At 48.1% G+C, this 18,005-nt stretch overlaps 1 protein-coding gene across 6 annotated transcripts in view; it reads left to right on the top strand.

The window, feature by feature from the left end:
- kazna (kazrin, periplakin interacting protein a) overlaps positions 1 to 18,005 on the top strand; it is a 798,970-nt gene that overhangs the window by 616,510 nt on the left and 164,455 nt on the right. The window lies entirely within an intron of this gene.

Below are 18,005 nucleotides of genomic sequence, written 5' to 3'. Positions count from 1 at the left end.
GAGAGTTTACACAAGCAGGGACAGATTGCTGGGCTTCTGTGTGGGGAATCTGGCAATGGATATATTTCATGCCATGTGGTAGGTAGCTGGCTTTTGGCCTGGACAATCTCAGCCCAAGTGCACCCACTATATTTACATCACAGAAACCAACCATTCAATCCAAATGACCTACGCTGATGGTTATGCTCCACTCCAGCCTCCTCCCACCCTATTTCATCGAACCCTGTCAGAAAGAGGATTATCTTTTTGCGTGCACTACATGAGCAAACTCCTCACCTCAGGTGTTTAATTTCTGCTGAGGATAGTACAAAAAGAAACAGAAATGTTGGTTAAAGCAGTCCTGAGGAAGTTAAAAGGAAGCAGAGAGGGTCAGTGAATGGCACATTATTTCCTCTATCTATGGGGCGTTTTAGCTAACATAGAGCTAATCCTCGACAGAAAGGGTGGGAACGGAAGCACATTGATATTTGGGAAATAAAAATGGAGGGAATGGCCTCCAGCAGAATGGCATCCGGCTGTTGTCATACTTAGAAAGAGTTGGGGTGAGTCACCCTGTTTTTTTGCAGCAGAATTGCTGAATATAGGATGGGGGCCTTCTCTATCTTCAGTGAAGCTTGTGGATGCAGCCCAGCTCTTGTATAGTGTCACTATATGATGACATGGGTACAAAGTACTCCATAGCTGAATAGCCTGTCCCACTCGTTGTCTTGGTTCAAATCCAGTATGGTTACTTGGGTAAGGCACCCAATACAAGAGTTGGTGTAGAGGGAGGAATATTGGGAGCAGCTACGAGTGCAATGTAGCTGGCGTCCCGAGTGTTAATACACGTCACTATGACATCTAGCACCAAGAGACCAGCAAAAAATATTCATGTCTCATTTAGATTCATTAGCTTGAATATTTATGAAGGTCCCAGTTCCCTAATGATGCACTGAATAGTGTACACATGTATTAAGATAATGGGCAGATCTTAACCTACTCAGGGATGACTCTTTTTCTAATGGAGTCCCACAGTGTGGAGTGGAATGGGAATCTATCATATAAAAATTTCATGAGAAAAATACATTTTCACAGATTGCAACATTTAATGTCTGTTTTGATAATGAAATTCAGCCACCATGAGGACAAACCGGTCTACCCCCGAGATCCGAGGGCAGAATTATTCATGATAAATAAAGAGCTGATGTCTATCTCCACTTGAGATGCAGTAACTGAGACTGTGTATCCTGTGAAGCAATTTCATTTAGTATAAAGGAGTGAAGAATTCATGCACTTTAGCACTTTATCCCGTTAATACGTCAGCAAAGCACTTGGCATGAGTTATTTTGAGGGACAATGACTGTTGGTTATCTTGGCCATTCTGTGTCAGCGGCATTCCACAAATAAGGGTGCAAGGAAAAAACAGTTACAAATTTTTTTGGTGATGTTGGCTGAGAGAGTAAGGTTATTTTAGCTGCCCTCTGTGGTATTGGGCCATACTGAGAACATACAAAATGATGGACAGGGAAAATGCTATTAGATCCATCAAGCATGCCCCACTCTCATGGTGCCTGGTGCATCGTGACTTGACGTATCCCATGTAATCTCCTAGGAGAGGTAAAAATAAGGGAGGGGAGGAAATTCTTCTCCCAGCACCCCCTCAAGCAATGGAAACCCATCCATGAGATTACAATGCCCATGAAACCAAATCATCCAGAATTCATCTTGTACCAGCTAATATCAGCTGGGTTGAAAAATGTGGTGTGTGACTGTTGCCCTCCTCGATTAAAAAGAGGAAATCTCAGCTCCTGATGCCTGTCCAGGGCTCCCTGGTGGGAGGTACTAATGTACAGGTCGTAAGATTGGGGATTGGGCTCAGCTGCGCAATTAAACCACTTGCCTATCTCCTACATAAGGGGTTAGACACCAGGATGAGGGACAGGAACACTGACAGTCGCCTGACACAAGTTGGGTGCTTGCAGGAGAGTATGATGGAAACAAATGTATGCAAAAGGAAAAGATTCATACCTCGGGCTTGTGGGTCAACATCTCCAGTGCTTTTTGTTTCTGTTGCACCCAAAATGTAAACATTCCAGCCTTGATTGAATGATTTGGAACGTAACTAAAAGATATTTCGAGGATCTAATAGTGAAGATATTGCCTGGTGTGAAACTGACTCATCAAGAGGCACGAAGGTTGCATGTTCTGTCCTGACCATGTGCCGATTTAACTAATCTCAGCCATGGCAGTGGTTGGAACAGTATTATTGGCCCCTACATACTTGGGCTAGGGAGTGAAGCAAGTTAGCCAGCAAACCTGCTCCTGCTATCTATTCAGTGGCTCCGGTGCTGGCATGTGCTTACATGAAAACCGCCCAGCTTGTTCTGTATTGAAGATTTTGCATCGTGACTCTTTCTTTACCGCCGCCCCCGCCCCCCGAACAATTGGTTGAGATATTGCAGGGTTCCTGGTGCCTATGGAACCGGACCCAGCAGCAAGTCACAAGAGCATAGGACTAGCAGAAGATCCAAGATGAAAAATTGGCTAGAAAAAAGGGATTAAAGAAACCATTTTGTGTGTTGGTAATTTGCCCTTCAGTTTTCATCCAGCAATCTCATCAAATTCAAATCACTGTGAGGGGACCCGAATCATTGATATCTTTACCAGGGCAAAATCCGGCGTATAAAGGAACAATCTGCTGAATTGACAATAATACTGGATTCATCAAATGGATGGTGGTATGGGTCTTCTCATTTTGATACAGAAACTATTTGGTGAGGTGGCTCAGTATGATTGTGGCTTATGTGATTCCTGTTACTGAATGATCACTTGCCTGGTTTGCTTGACTTGCAGTTAGAATAGAGTTACGATTAATAATTCCACTTTGTGTGCACCAACTCCGCCAGGCAGGTGGGACCCTATACGAACACAGAGACAAAGCCAGCCGCCTGTTGGCACACCAGCTGAGAAAGCAGGCAGCCACCAGAGAAATTGCACAAATCAGGGATACCAGAGGCACGCTAGAAACAGAAACAGAAAAGATCAACAAAACCTTCAAGGCCTTCTACCAAGGGCTGTACACCTCCGAGCCCCCAATGGGGGAGTCTGGGATGAAACGGTTCCTTGATGGACTAGACATTCCAGTCGTGGGGGAGGGCAGAAAGCGGGGCTTGGAAGCACCACTAGCACAGGGAGAGATCATGGACAGCATTAGCTCCATGAAGGCGCCGGGACCAGACGGGTCCCCGGCGGACTTCTACAAAAAAGTTGCGACAGCACTGGCCCCGCACCTGCGGGATATGTTCACAGACTCGCTAGCTTGGGACACACTGCCACCCACGCTAGCACAGGTCTCAATCTCACTGATACCTAAGAAAGACAAAGACCCAATGGAATGTGGGTCATACAGACCCATCTCACTGCTGAATGCAGACGCCAAAATACTGGCCAAAATCCTAGCCAAAAGGTGAGAAGATTGTGTAGCTGAGGTGGTCGCAGAGGACCAGACGGGCTTTGTCAAAGGTAGACAGCTTACCTCGAACATCAGGCGCCTGCTGAACGTGATAATGACCCCCTGCGGGGAGAGAACACCAGAGGTGATCGTCTCCCTAGATGCAGAAAAGGCCTTCGACAGAGTCGAATGAAAATACCTCATAGAGGTACTGGAGCAGTTCGGACTTGGAACAGGGTTCATCTCCTGGGTAAAGCTCCCATGGCGAACGTACGGACCAACAATACCAACTCCCAATACTTCCAGCTGCACAGGGGCACCAGACAAGGATGCCCACTGTCCCCGCTGCTGTTCGCTCTAGCGATCGAACCACTAGCAATCGCGCTCAGAGCAGCAAAAAGCAGGAGGGGGATCCGAAGGGGAGGCAGAGAGCACAGAGTCTCACTCCATGCAGATGACCTGCTCCTCTACATTTCGGATCCACAGCGCAGCATGGACGGAATCATCGCGCTCCTGAAAGAGTTTGGCGCCTTCGCGGGCTACAAACTCAACCTGAGCAAAAGCGAGATTTTCCCGGTACACCCACAAGTAGGTGGGGCAGCCCTAACGGGACTGCCGCTTAAACAAGCCCGACACAAATTCCGCTACCTGGGGATCCAAATAGCCCATGACTGGAAAGGGATCCACAAATGGAACCTCACCAGTCTGATAGAGGAAGTAAAAAAGGACCTGCAAAGATGGAACACACTCCCACTCTCCCTCGCAGGGAGAGTCCAGACGATCAAAATGTACGTGCCCAGGTACCTCTTCCTATTCAGATCCATCCTGATCTACAGCCCCAAGGCCTTTTTCAAAGCACTAGACAAACTAATCATGGCGTTTGTATGGGGGGGGGGGGGGGGGGGGGGGGGAATGCTAGGATCCCAAAGAAAGTCTTACAAAAAACAAAATCCAGGGGGGGCTTACCCTCCCAAACCTACACCTTTACCACTAGGTGGCAACGGCCGAATGGGTAAGGGGATAGATCAAGGACCCAGAAGCCGAATGGGTGCTCGCGGAGGAGGCCTCCTGCAGGGGTCCTCCCTCCGGGCCCTCGCCACGGTGGCGCTCCCATCCCCATCCCCACCCAAAAAACACTCCAGCAGCCCGGTGGTAATAACCACCCTCCAGTCCTGGAATCAACTACGGCAACAATTTGGCCTGACCAGAATGTCGGGTAAAGCTCCCATCTGCAACAACCATAGGTTCACGCCAGCGCTGACTGACGCCACCTTCAAAAGATGGGGACAGGACAGAGGGACACTGACAGTCAGGGACCTATACACGGACGCAGGATCGCAACACTGGGCGAACTGACAGAGAAATTCCAGCTAGCCAGGGGGAACGAGCTAAGGTACCTGCAACTAAAAAACTTCCTACGAAAGGAGACAGGGACACACCCACAACCACCATGACAGACACTACTGGAAAAGTTACTGGATGCAAGCATACTAGATAAAGGAAACTGTAGTGACATGTATGACCGACTGGTAGAAGGGGCCGACACCATACTGGACGCAACAAGAATGAAGTGGGAGGAGGACCTGGGGATCGAAATAGGGTGGGGACTCTGGAGCGAAGCACTGCATCGGGTCAACTCCACCTCCACGTGCGCAAGGCTCAGCCTGACGCAACTAAAAGTGGTACATAGAGCCCACTTAACAAGAACCCGTATGAGTAGGTTCTTCCCGGAGGTGGAGGACAGATGTGAGCGGTGCCAAGGAGGCCCGGCCAACCACGCCCACATGTTCTGGTCCTGTCCCAGACTTGTGGAGTACTGGACAGCCTTCTTCGAGGCAATGTCCATGAGGGTGGAGCCATGCCCAAAAATGGCAGTCTTCGGGATTTCAGACCAGCCAGACGTATTCCTGGGGAGGAGGGCGGACGCCCTTACCTTTGCCTCCCTGATCGCCCGCCATAGAATCCTGTTCGGCTGGCGGTCAGCAGCACCACCCAAAGCTGCAGACTGGCTGTCCGACCTCTCGGAATCTCTCCAAATGGAGAAAATCAAACACTCGCCATTCGAGGGTCAGACAACGGCTTCCACAGAACGTGGGAGCCATTCACCCAATTGTTCCGAGACCTGTTTGTGGCCAACAAACAAGTGGAATAGCCAGGCAGCCAAGAAACAGGGGAAAGAAGCCAAAGCATGAGAGGGAGAGATGGACCGGGAGGGGGACAGCTAAATCTAAGAGGAAGGAAAGGCGAACCATAAAAGGGGAGGGGGGGCAGGAGCGGTAGAGGGAAGAGACGGGGAACAATAGAGGAGAGCCAGGGAGGGGGAGGGGGGAGGCAGGGAAACGTTAACAAACTTAACATCCACAGGAACAGAGAAAACGGGGAAGAAGGGAGGGCCGCAGAAGTGGAAGTGCGCACGAGACGACAACGGCAGCGAACTCTGTCTGGGAGAAGCAAGGGACGACAACACCACAAACTAATGCCTATTTATGTGTGTAAATAATTTTGCCACGTGTACAGACCTGCTGCTGTTGAGCGGGGGCATAATACCGTCCAATGACTTCTCAGGAAAAATTAAAACGTCAGCAGCAGCAGCGACCCATAGGGGAGTGGGGGTGAGTGCTCCGTTGGGAGGGTGTGGGAAGACTGAGGCGCGTGGGGTTGCGTCTAGTTCATTGCTATTGTATATTCTCTTTTTGCACTATGTTAATGTTCACTCTATTTTGCTGTGTTAGGATTATTACTATTTCTTATGAAAAACTTTGCAAAACTTTAATTAAAAAATGTTTTCAAAAAATAATTCCACTTTGTTGAAATGAATTCCCAGAAGTTCCTTACTTTGGACAATTTCATTTTCTCTGAGCTCATTGATATTGGGACCTTTGATGAATGGGAGGAAGAGAAAATCTAGCTAATCGCAAAAAGAAAGTGTTCAAATCTTGAAGATGATGCTTGAGTGGATTTTTATCCACTGAGTTTGGAATTGATTTCATGACCTACCAGTCCATTTTTGGTTGAATTGGAGTCACTGTCTGGGGGGGGTTTTATTCATTGAAAGGTATTTTTTGATGAACCACTGGGACCTGCAAGCAGAGAGCATGTGCATTTGGCTGGTGTGGGTAAGCAGGCTTGCATTGCATTGAACAAAGTCAAGCCCCTATTTAGTGTAACACTATCCAGAACACTCAATAAACAAACTGAGGGTCATTGACTTTTTCAGTTCAGGGAGGACATTGTAACAGGCAGAAGCATAAGGGCTGAATTTTCACCGTGGAAATGGGCAACAGGAACCGGGTTTGTTCTCAAAGCTCGAGGTCCAATCGGAGGCCTTCCGGCTTCAAAAGGAGCACCGGGCTGAGGAACAAGGTGGTAACTGGGGGGGCAACATTAACAAGAAAGCCCCCCGGCCCACCTCGTCACTTTTTACAAACTTGAGTAAAAGCAAAAAAAGTGTCCAGGCCACCACTGTGAAAAACCTATACATGTTGGTCTCCAGCTGTAACCCCACCATAGGGAGATCCTGTAGACCTGCCTGGGCCCTTGCCCCCACGAGCCTACCACTGGATGCCTGCCTCCAAGTAGTTAATCTGCCCCTCATTGCATCGGGAAACTGGAGGCTGTCTGGGAAAACCAAGTCGGCCTCCTACACCAATCTTTAGCAAGGCTGTTAACGAGCCCAACTGCCTGCCCAACTCATGGGGTGGGGCATCCTTCCTGTGTCCCAAGCTCATCTCCTCCAAAATGGCGGGTCCTGGCAACAGTGTCTGACAATTGACACACTGCCTTGCACCGTTATTTCCAGCCCTAAATATCATGTATACTTGAAGGTTGGCTGCTTGGTGTCCTGGGGTTAAACCTTCAGGCCTGTGTTGTTTATTTATGGCGTGTACTTTGCTGGGAAAATACTGTTCCTCATTAGCTTGGTAGAGTCCAGCCCAAAAAAGGTGCCTCGGTGCCATTCTGGGCCTACTACTCCCAGTCTAGGTGGCAGAGCAGATGCTGAGAGTAACTTTGTATGCCTGGACTGGAGAAGGGAAATATCAGCCAGAGCTCAACCTTCCACAGTCTGTTGAGCCTATTGGAGTGTGGGTCGTATGTGAAGCCAACATCAGGCCTGGCAGTGAATCTCCTGCAATTGAACAGCCACGTGGCCGCAGTATGAATAGCCACATGGGAAAAGTAATTTTAAAAATAATCTTTATTGTCACAGTAATAATCTTTATTGTTGTCACAAGTAGGATATATTAACACTGCAATGAAGTACTGTGAAAATCCTCTAGTCGCCACACTCCGTCGCCTGTTCGGGTACGCAGAGGGAGAATTCAGAATGTCCAATTCACCTAACAAGCACGTCTTTCGGGACTTGTGGGAGGAAACCGGAGCACCTGGAGGAAACCCACGCAAACATGGGAAGAACGTGCAGACTCCGCACAGACAGTGACCCAAGACAGGAATCGAACCCGGGACCCTGGTGCTGTGAAGCACCAGTGCTAACCACTGTGCTACCACATTAACACTGTAATGAAGTTACTTTGAAAAGCCTATAGTCGCCACATTCCGGCACCTGTTCGGGTATACTGAGGGAGGATTCAGAATGCCCAAATTACCTAACATCATGTCTTTTGAGACTTGTGGGAGGAAACCGGAGCATCCGGAGGAAACCCACGCAGACACAGGGAGAACATGCAGACTCTGAACAGACAGTGACCCAAGTTGCGAATCAAACCTGGGACCCTAGTGCTGTGAAGCAACAGTACTAACCACTGTGCTACCCTGCCGCCTGAAGAGTTCTTGGAACCCATGAAATCCACATCCCAACAGCAACTGATTCTACCCTCCACCAATGTGCACACATGCATGCACACTTGCCAACAGGAGGAATCAACCGATCGGGTGCAGGGAACACAGCTAATTTGCTTTCCTCCTGAGATCAAGGGAACTGAGGCAAATAATAGTTTAAACAGCTGCCTCTGCTGAAACCTGCTAAATAGCTACACAACCAGGATAGAACCGGCAACCTCTAGGCCTCCATGGGTCAGTATTAAAGCAGGCCATATCTTTTACCCATGAGATTCGCAGGGAGGAAGGCCATGCAAATCTTCCTGAATGAGGTGATTGGATGGTAGCCTTGTACGTCCAGATATTGTGGCACTTGATGCCAATTAACAGCTGGGAGATAGCACAGAAGCGTAGAAACCATCGGAAATTTGGTGTGATAATCGTAGGAGAATAGGTGCGGTTAAAAATAATGAACCAGAAAAACTTGCTCGTGAGGTGATTGCCTTCGAAGAACCATTCCTTTTGTGAGTAAATGTTTTTTCTGGAACCTGGTGTGGCTAATTCTGCAGGGATGCACTTCACAATAATGAATATTTACTTAAGGAAAGTCTGGGATGAGGAAAAGCCAATTAGCCATCTTGTTTATCTTTCCCTGCAGATTCATTGAGCAGTTTTCTGGTTAGCCGATTCATAACTAAAATTAAATTGAAGTGAAAATTCTTGTACTCATTTTCAAATTTAGATAGCATTACCCAACCCTATTATCTTGTCATATATCTTCTCCCACACCCCTTAGTCCTCTCACTCTGCACTTCTCTTTGGTACCAGACTTTGCAGCCATCTCAAGCTACGCTCCAGAACTCCCTCCCTAAACCCCTCTGACTCTCCAGTTCTCTCTCCATCTTTGAAAATCTCTTCAAGATCCTTCTCCTTTTTAAAAAAAATATATTTTATTCAAGTTTCTTGGCCAAACATAACAATAAGTAGTGTTTCTTTTACACAACAATAAAGCAATATAAATAACCGTGGCCAGTTTTAAACAAATAAATAAGTAATATATAAACAAAAACAAAAAACAAAACTAAATGGCAACTGCCTTGTCCAAAATAAATACTCTCCAAAAATACAATCCAACAATCCAATATACAATTACATATGCCAAATACCTATACATATACAATAACATCCCTGAGAGTCCGTCCGATTCCTCCGCCTCCCCCCCCCCCCCCTCCCCCCTGGGTTGCTGCTGTTATCTACTTCTTTTCCATTCCCTCTATCTGTCTGTGAGGTAGTCGACGAACGGTTGCCACCGCCTGGTGAACCCCTGAGCCGAACCCCTTAACACGAACTTAATCCGTTCTAACTTTATGAACCCTGCCATATCGTTTATCCAGGTCTCCACACCCGGGGGTTTGGCTTCCTTCCACATTAACAATATCCTGCGACGGGCTACAAGGGACGCAAAGCCAACACGTCAGCCTCTCTCGCCTCCTGCACTCCCGGCTCTTCTGCAACCCCAAATATAGCCAACCCCCAGCTTGGTTCGACCCGGACCCCCACCACTTTCGAAAGCACCTTTGCCACCCCCACCCAGAACCCCTGTAGTGCCGGGCATGACCAGAACATGTGGGTGTGATTCGCTGGGCCTCTCGAGCATCTCGCACACCTATCCTCTACCCCAAAAAATGTACTAAGCCGTGCTCCAGTCATATGCGCCCTGTGTAGCACCTTAAATTGTATCAGGCTTAGCCTGGCACACTAGGACGATGAGTTTACCCTACGTAGGGCATCAGCCCACAGCCTCTCCTCAATCTCCTCCCCCATTTCTTCTTCCCATTTCCCTTTCAGCTCGTCTACCATGATCTCCCCCTCGTCCCTCATCTCCCTGTATATGTCCGCCACCTTACCGTCCCCCACCCATGTCTCTGAGATCACTCTATCCTGCACTTCCTGCGTCGGGAGCTGCGGGAATTCCCTCACCTGTTGCCTCGCAAAAGCCCTCAATTGCATATACCGAAATGCATTCCCTTGGGGCAACCCATATTTCTCCGTCAGCACTCCCAGACTCGCAAACGTCTACAAATAGATCTCTTAATTGTACTACCCCAGCTCTTTGCCATGCTCCAAATCCCCCATCCATTCTCCTCGGAACGATCCTATGATTGTTTCTTATCGGGGACCGCACCGAAGCTCCCGTCCCTCCCCTATGCCGTCTCCACTGCCCCCAAATTTTCAATGTAGCCACCACCACCGGGCTTGTGGTGTATTTCTTTGGTGAGAACGGCAGCGGCGCCGTCACCATTGCTTGCAGGCTGGTCCCCCTACAGGACGCCCTCTCCAATCTCTTCCACGCCGCTCCCTCCCCTTCTCCCATCCACTTACACACCATTGAAACATTGGCGGCCCAGTAGTACTCACTTAGGCTCGGTAGTGCCAGCCCCCCCCCCCCCTGTCCCTACTACGCTGCAAGAATCCCCGCCTCACTCTCGGGGTCTTCCCAGCCCACACAAAACTTATAATGCTCTTCTCAATTCTTTTGAAAAAAGCCTTCGTGATCACCACCGGGAGGCACTGGAACACAAAAAGGAATCTCGGGAGGACCACCATTTTAACCGCCTGCACCCTACCTGCCAATGACAGGGACACCATGTCCCATCTCTTGAAATCCTCCTCCATCTGTTCCACCAACCGTGTTAAATTAAGCCTATGTAATGTACCCCAATTCTTGGCTATCTGGATCCCCAGGTACCGGAAGTCCCTTGTTACCTTCCTCAACGGTAAATCCTCTATCTCTCTGCTCTGTTCCCCCGGATGCACCACAAATAGCTCACTTTTCCCCATGTTCAGTTTATACCCTGAAAAATCCCCAAACTCCCCAAGTATCCGCATTATCTCTGGCATCCCCTCCGCCGGGTCCGCCACATATAGCAACAAATCATCCGCATACAGAGATACCCGGTGTTCTTCTCCCCCCCTAAGTACTCCCCTCCACTTCCTGGAACCCCTCAGTGCCATGGCCAGGGGTTCAATCGCCAATGCAAACAATAACGGGGATAGAGGACATCCCTGCCTCGTCCCTCTATGGAGCCGAAAATTGTCAGACCCCCGTCCATTCGTGACCACGCTCGCCATCGGGGCCCTATACAGCAACTGTACCCACCTGATATACCCATCCCCAAAGCCAAATCTCCTCAACACCTCCCACAAATAATCCCACTCCATTCTATCAAATGCTTTCTCGGCATCCATCGCCACCACTATCTCCGCTTCCCCCTCTGGTGGGGGCATCATCATTACCCCTAGCAGCCTCCGTATATTTGTATTTAGCTGCCTCCCCTTCACAAACCCAGTTTGGTCCTCATGGGCCACCCCCGGGACACAATCCTCTATCCTCATTGCCATTACCTTGGCCAGAATCTTAGCATCCACATTCAGGAGGGAAATGGGCCTGTATGACCCGCATTGCAGCGGGTCTTTTTCCTTCTTTAGGAGGAGCGATATCGTTGCCTCTGACATAGTCGGGGGCAGCTGCCCCCTTTCCCTCACCTCATTGAAGGTTCTCATCAGTAGCGGGGCCAGCAAGTCCAAATATTTCTTATAGAATTCAACTGGGAATCCGTCTGGACCCGGGGCCTTCCCCGCCTGCATGCTTCCAATCCCTTTCATTACTTCCTCCGTCTCAATCTGTGCTCCCAGCCCCACTCTCGCCTGTTCCTCCACCTTAGGAAATTCCAGCTGATCCAGAAAGCACATCATTCTCTCCTTCCCATCCGGGGGCTGCGCTTCATATAATCTTTCATCAAGATCCTTCTCCTTGACCAACTGTCTCTAATCATTCGTCACTCTGAACTCTCCCAACGTGGCTTGGTTCACATTCCTGCACCCTTGTTATGAACATCATTTATTTTCTCTCATTGCTCCAAAGCATATTGCACATTTTCTATATTAAATTCTATTAACTCTTGGTGGAGCCATTTCCGGCTCTTTTTTTACTTTTGTTCCAGATTTTGGGAGCGTGAAGCAAGACTTATGTCCACCCTTTCTGGTGTCTTGGTACTCCTCTCAGCCCAGTGGTGAGGCCAAATTGAGTTGGACTTCTGCGCATGTATAGTAAGCGGGAAATCAGGAAACAAATTCAGAGCCCAGCAAAATCTCAGCCGCCGTCAATAATTGAACCTATACGGGCACGGTTAGATTATTAACTGCCAGTGATTTGCACATCAGGAGTCACTAATATCATGGTCGTGTTAAAGCACCATTTAATGAAGTTCCTCGTGTCAGGTCAATACTGTTCAGTGTGATTACAGATTTGCAGACTGATTGATGGCTGGTTCTCAGAGTTGTGTCACCATGGCAATATGAAGTAGGTGCAATGAAAGATTTCAGCTTGACCTGTCCAAGCAGGACTCTTTCACATTGTTGAGCGAGGCTGCAGGGAGGTGCTGCTGACACAGAGCCGAGACCTTTTCTATTGTCACTCTGAATCAAGACTGGAGTCTCAAGAGTCCCGTTAGTAAGAGGGAGGGAATCGTGTCCGAGTGACCCAGTCGTCAGATCATTTATCTATTGGTCAGATGTGCGAGCATTGGTTTTGTGTATTAGCATAAACATTGGGAGTCACCAGCTGGCCACGGGATAGCCATTTCTCCACAGTGAGAGGTTCACACACTCACCTTTAATGGTAAGACACCCAGGCACCCATCCTGGACGTAAACTGCACACCGACAGTGAGAGAAGCACACATCCTCCTTCGGCAATGTGCCTCTCGACAGTGAGGGACACGCTAGGTCGTTTTCAGGTTGGCAGGCTGTGATATAAGAACGTAAAAACAGGAGTAGGCCATTCAGCCCCTGAAGCCTGTTCTGGCAATCAAAACCGATCATCTACCTCTACACCATTCCCCCCCCCCCCCCCCCCCCCCCCAACTTTTCCCTTATCTGCTGATGTCTTTAGTATCCAGAAATCTGCCAATTTCTATCTTGAACTAACTCAATGATTGAGCTTCCACAACCCTTCACTCCGAATGTTGTGAATCTTTGGAATTCTCTAGCCCAGGAGCTATGAAATTTTCACTGCAGTGGGAACCCATGCCCAGAGCATGCAGCAACCTTTCCTCCTCCTAAACTAGCCACTTAGGTTAGAGCACCTGGGAGCAATGCTAACTGCTTTCCTGCAAACATACCATGACCGGCAACTGAGTCCAAAAGAGTGATTGTCCCTACAACACGCAGAAGGTTCCCTTGTATGTGTGCCGCATTGGTACATTCCACAACCTCACATTTTCTATATTTATGCTTCCCTTGTAACTTAAACCAAAGTCCTGTATTTCTGTTCTGGTTCATGTTAAAGATTCTATTGAACTGCTCAAAGAACAATGTTTTTTTTCTGGCTATCTGGCCAATGTTCTTCCCTAACTTTGCAGCTGGTTACCCATTTCATTGCCTACAAAATGTCAGTCATGTTTGTTCAAAGTAAATGGTTGTGTGAATGCACCTCCAGCGCAGTGATGTTGCTGGATTTGATTTAAAACTGTTCTAATCGCTGTATTCCTTGCAGAACAGATATCAATGGTGCCTTGTAATCACCACAGTGGGCTGTGATCATTCAAACGGCAGGCCTGTTTTGGGTGGGTGGGAGTGCTGAAATGGGCGATGTGCTGAGGGACTCCGTCACCTGGGGGGCTATGTGTGAGTGATTGATCTATGTCAAAATTGTCAATATTGAAAAATTAAAATTGGTTCTTGACCAGCACTGGCGCCCACCCCAGCTCCATCAATGAGCAAACGATTATCAAACCAATGTCGGAAAGGTTTTGGAATTGGGTCCAGTATGTGACATTGTTTAATTAAGCTGATGTTTCTGAGGCTGGGCGCCAATATTTTGGACCTTTCTCAATACTCCCTAGTATTTTAATAGTTTCAACGTAGAAGAGCAATGATGTAAAGGAGCTGTTTAGGGAACACGCAGAGAATGTAGTGATGAAGCTGTGCGATCCCATTGCTCTCCTGTGGCATACCTCCAGAAATGTGGAACTGAGTGAGAGAGAGCGAGACAACCAGGCAGCATCCTGGCGGTCTGGAGAGTGGTGTTGATGTTAGTGTCACCAGAGGCAACAAGGTTTGGCCCACCGCTCCAGGAAATGAGGGAGGAGAGAGGACAAGAAGAATCTGAGTACGGGGCCGTCATCACTGGAATCTCAGAGAAATGGTCACTGAGTTAAACTTCCATGCTGTGCTCATTAGAGTTGTAAAAAGCTCCTAACAGGGCAGCTGTATATTAGAGCCAATTTCTGTAGCTTTGAACTTATGTAGAACTTCATAAGGGCAAGAATGTGTACTCGGCCTAGAGGTTAGAGCATTCCATACAATTTTCCATCCATTTCTTCTTGTGCGGAAATCGTGCTAGGACACATTGACCTCGGCAGTGATATCCCCAAGAGGCGATCCCAATGCACTGAGTGAGCAGCTCTTTGACAGGAGCACGTATTTTAATATTGGCCTTTCTGTGCTCTCCCAAACTTGGGCCATGTCTGAACAGAGTATTTTCAATTGAGTAACAGTAGTGATATATTAGTGCAGTGTTTTTCAAACCTTTTTTTTCCCGGGGACCCATTTTTGCCAACCGGCCAACCTTTTCTCTTACCTTTAATGTGAGAGGTGAACCTGCTTGGGCCTCATGATCTCACTCCAATCGGGTTCACAGGAGGAGAGGTAAGATATAGCATCCAAGTTTCATCAGCAAACGAATCAGCCAGAGAAGACGTTTCTCGAGGAGGAAAGCGTGGATTTCGTACCACAGTTCGGAAACTCTTGAGTAACTCCCCTGTTGACTGATCATTACAAGAACTCTTCAAGCGGATGAAGCCCACCGTCATTGGGATGAGATGTGATGATTTCCCATGGCTTTCATTATATCCCTCGCCAAACATTCAGTTCTGTCCATGATTAAACCATGAGGAATATATACTCTCTCCAGATCATTACAGTAATGTTTAGGGATGCAAAGCAGATGAGGTCATAGCCTTGTTCATCATTGGTGATCACCACGCAATCAGCCGTCGCCATGCCGCTATCGCACCTTGGCCCCGGGTTCAGGTCCCAACACTCCCGGGCCGCATGCGCACTGGTGAGCGGGCATCCATGTGCAGTGCGCCTGCATATTTCTAGCTGGTCGCGGCCGTCATTTTCAAAGCCCCTCGCAGCCAGCATTGTTAAAAGCCAGCGATCGGGAATGCCGCGATGGACGGCTCCGTGACCCTCCTGACATCCGCCCACGACCCACCCGCAGGTCGTGACCCCGACTTTGAAAATGCCTGTATTAGTGGATACATATCTTTCAATGTTAAACACTGGGCTACAGTGCTAGTGGATGCATAGCTGTCACTGTATAACATAGATGTACATTACGGTGAATACAGATCCGATACCATATAACCCTGAGGTACAGTACTGATGGACAGAGGTCTATCATTGTGTAATACTGCATCACAGTACAAGTGGATACAAGTCTGTCACTGTATAACACTGGGGTACAGTACGGTGGGTACAGGTCTGTCACTGTATAACACTGGGGTACAGTACTGTGGGTGCAGATGTCACTGTAACACTGGGGTACAGTACGGTGGGCACAGGCCTGTCACTGTAAAACACTGGGGAACAGTACTGGTGGGCACAGGTCTGTCACTGTAAAACACTGGGGTACAGTACTGTGGGTGCAGATCTGTCACTGTAACACTGGGGTACAGTGCTGGCGGGTACAGGTCTGTCAATGTGTAACACTGGGGTACAGTACTGTGGATATAGGTCTGTCACTACAGCACTGGGTTACAGTATTGTGGATACAAGTCTGTCACTACAGCACTGGGTTACAGTATTGTGGATACAAGTCTGTCACTACAGCACTGGGGTAGAGTACTGTGGATATAGGTCTGTCACTGTAACACACGAGGGTACAGGACTGGTTGCCACATATCGGGCACTGATAAGGGAGCAATCTGAAGGGCTGAATGGTGTGTATTCAGAAAATTAAGTGACTTGGCTGAAGTCGGATCTATTTTTCTCTTTTCTGCTATTAACCAGTACAGTGAATGAGCTGTTTTCATATTTGATGCAGTGCTTGTTCCTGACAGACACTGGGTAATCACTTTGGAGTCAGAAACTTTTAATATTAACAGGCTAATCTCTGGATACAGATGTTGTCCTGGACAGGTGAGCTGTAATCCGGCCACTATAGAGTCATCGAGGTTTACAGCATTATCACTCTAGTTAACCCTAAGATCACAGATTTGAGAGTCACCCTTCAATACGGATGAGCAGCAGCTACAAGGAAAGCACAGGAGAGTGCACCACACAGTGACTGGTGTGGGAGTGCGGGAGGACTTTCTCTTTCAGTTCCTCTGGGTTAGGATTTCACCAAAAGCAGACTGGAAAAACAAAATTGGAAAATTCTCCCTTGTGGGAAAGCTGCCACGTTAGCATGGCTGCTCGAACTTGTCTCCCTTTCCCTGCTGGTGATTGGCAGAATTCCAGTGGGATTCCCTTGTCATTCTGATGCTTTTCTCTGATGTGCAGCAGACAGATGGCTGGTGACCTTGAGACAGGCCTTGGATTGTATTGCAGTGCCCTATGAATTCTAAATGGGAAGCTATTGCCTTAGTCAGACGACCCAACCTGCCAATCTGTCAGCTTGCTCCCTCTCCCCAGCAATTATTCATGTTGGGGGGGGGGGGCGCCCAACTTCATGCTCAATGTAGAATCACTCGTGCAACAGCTAGATTTTCCTGAGCTTTCCTTGCTTTTGAAGTGTGCGAATCACCCGTCTCTTGCATTTCCTTCACTTCCTTCCTCCTCCACCCCCCTACCTACAGCCTGCCTCATTTACACAGTCATATGTTTCGAATCACCTTGTGTACAGGAAACCATACGCCATAAATGTACGATTAGGTTTAATAGGCCAGAGGAGCCTGAGATTCAGGAGTACAGACAAACTCAACACTAAGTGATATGTTTGACATAAGCACGCAGCCCATAACCAGGGGCCACTGACTAGAGCAGCGAAAAGGGAAGCTGCGCACACAGTTTGGATTTAACTGTTTCACACAAAGGGGTAGATCTTGGCTTCGCACAACAGCGTAACATGGCTGATGGGGAATCGGGATGGGAGAGTTTTTTCTTGGTGGAAGAAGTCGTTTTTTAAAAATAAATTTAGTGTTACCCAATTCTTTTTTTTTCCAATTAAGGGGCAATTGAGCGTGGCCAATCCACCTACCCTGCACATCTTTGGGTTGTGAAAGTGAGACCCACGCTGACACGGGGAGAATGTGCAAACTCCACACAGTGACCCGGTTCTCGGCGTTGTGAGGCAGCACTGCTAACCACTGCGCCCCCGTGCTGCCCTGTGGAAGAAGTAGTTGAGGGTAAAGGGTAAATAAGCAATCGAGCAAGAATATCTAAGCCATATTTCTTTGTTGGCCACATAGATATGCGCCATGAAGCCGCAAGTTCAAATGTCAAATTTAAATCTCCGTTCCCACCAATATTTTATTCTCAAGCTGCTGGTTTTGATGTTTTAATTTGAGAATGAGACAGCAACATCCAAAACATCCCTTTCCAACCCCGCACTCCATAACAGTATTGCCACATTGAGGGTCGCCTGTGTGCGTAGTGGAGATAATTGCAACTTTTAAAAGGGGTGGGGGAGAAAAAAATGAGTAAATATATGAAAAGGAGAAAAGATTCGGAGCTGTGGGAAGAGAGCAGAGAAATGGAATGTCTACTGAATTCCTCTGGCAGAGTGCCAG

The sequence above is a fragment of the Scyliorhinus torazame genome, chromosome 16 (assembly GCF_047496885.1).
Source record: "Scyliorhinus torazame isolate Kashiwa2021f chromosome 16, sScyTor2.1, whole genome shotgun sequence".
Lineage (NCBI taxonomy): Eukaryota > Metazoa > Chordata > Chondrichthyes > Carcharhiniformes > Scyliorhinidae > Scyliorhinus > Scyliorhinus torazame.
Note: the sequence above shows the minus strand (reverse complement) of the source record. Positions and strands in the feature narration are given on the sequence as shown.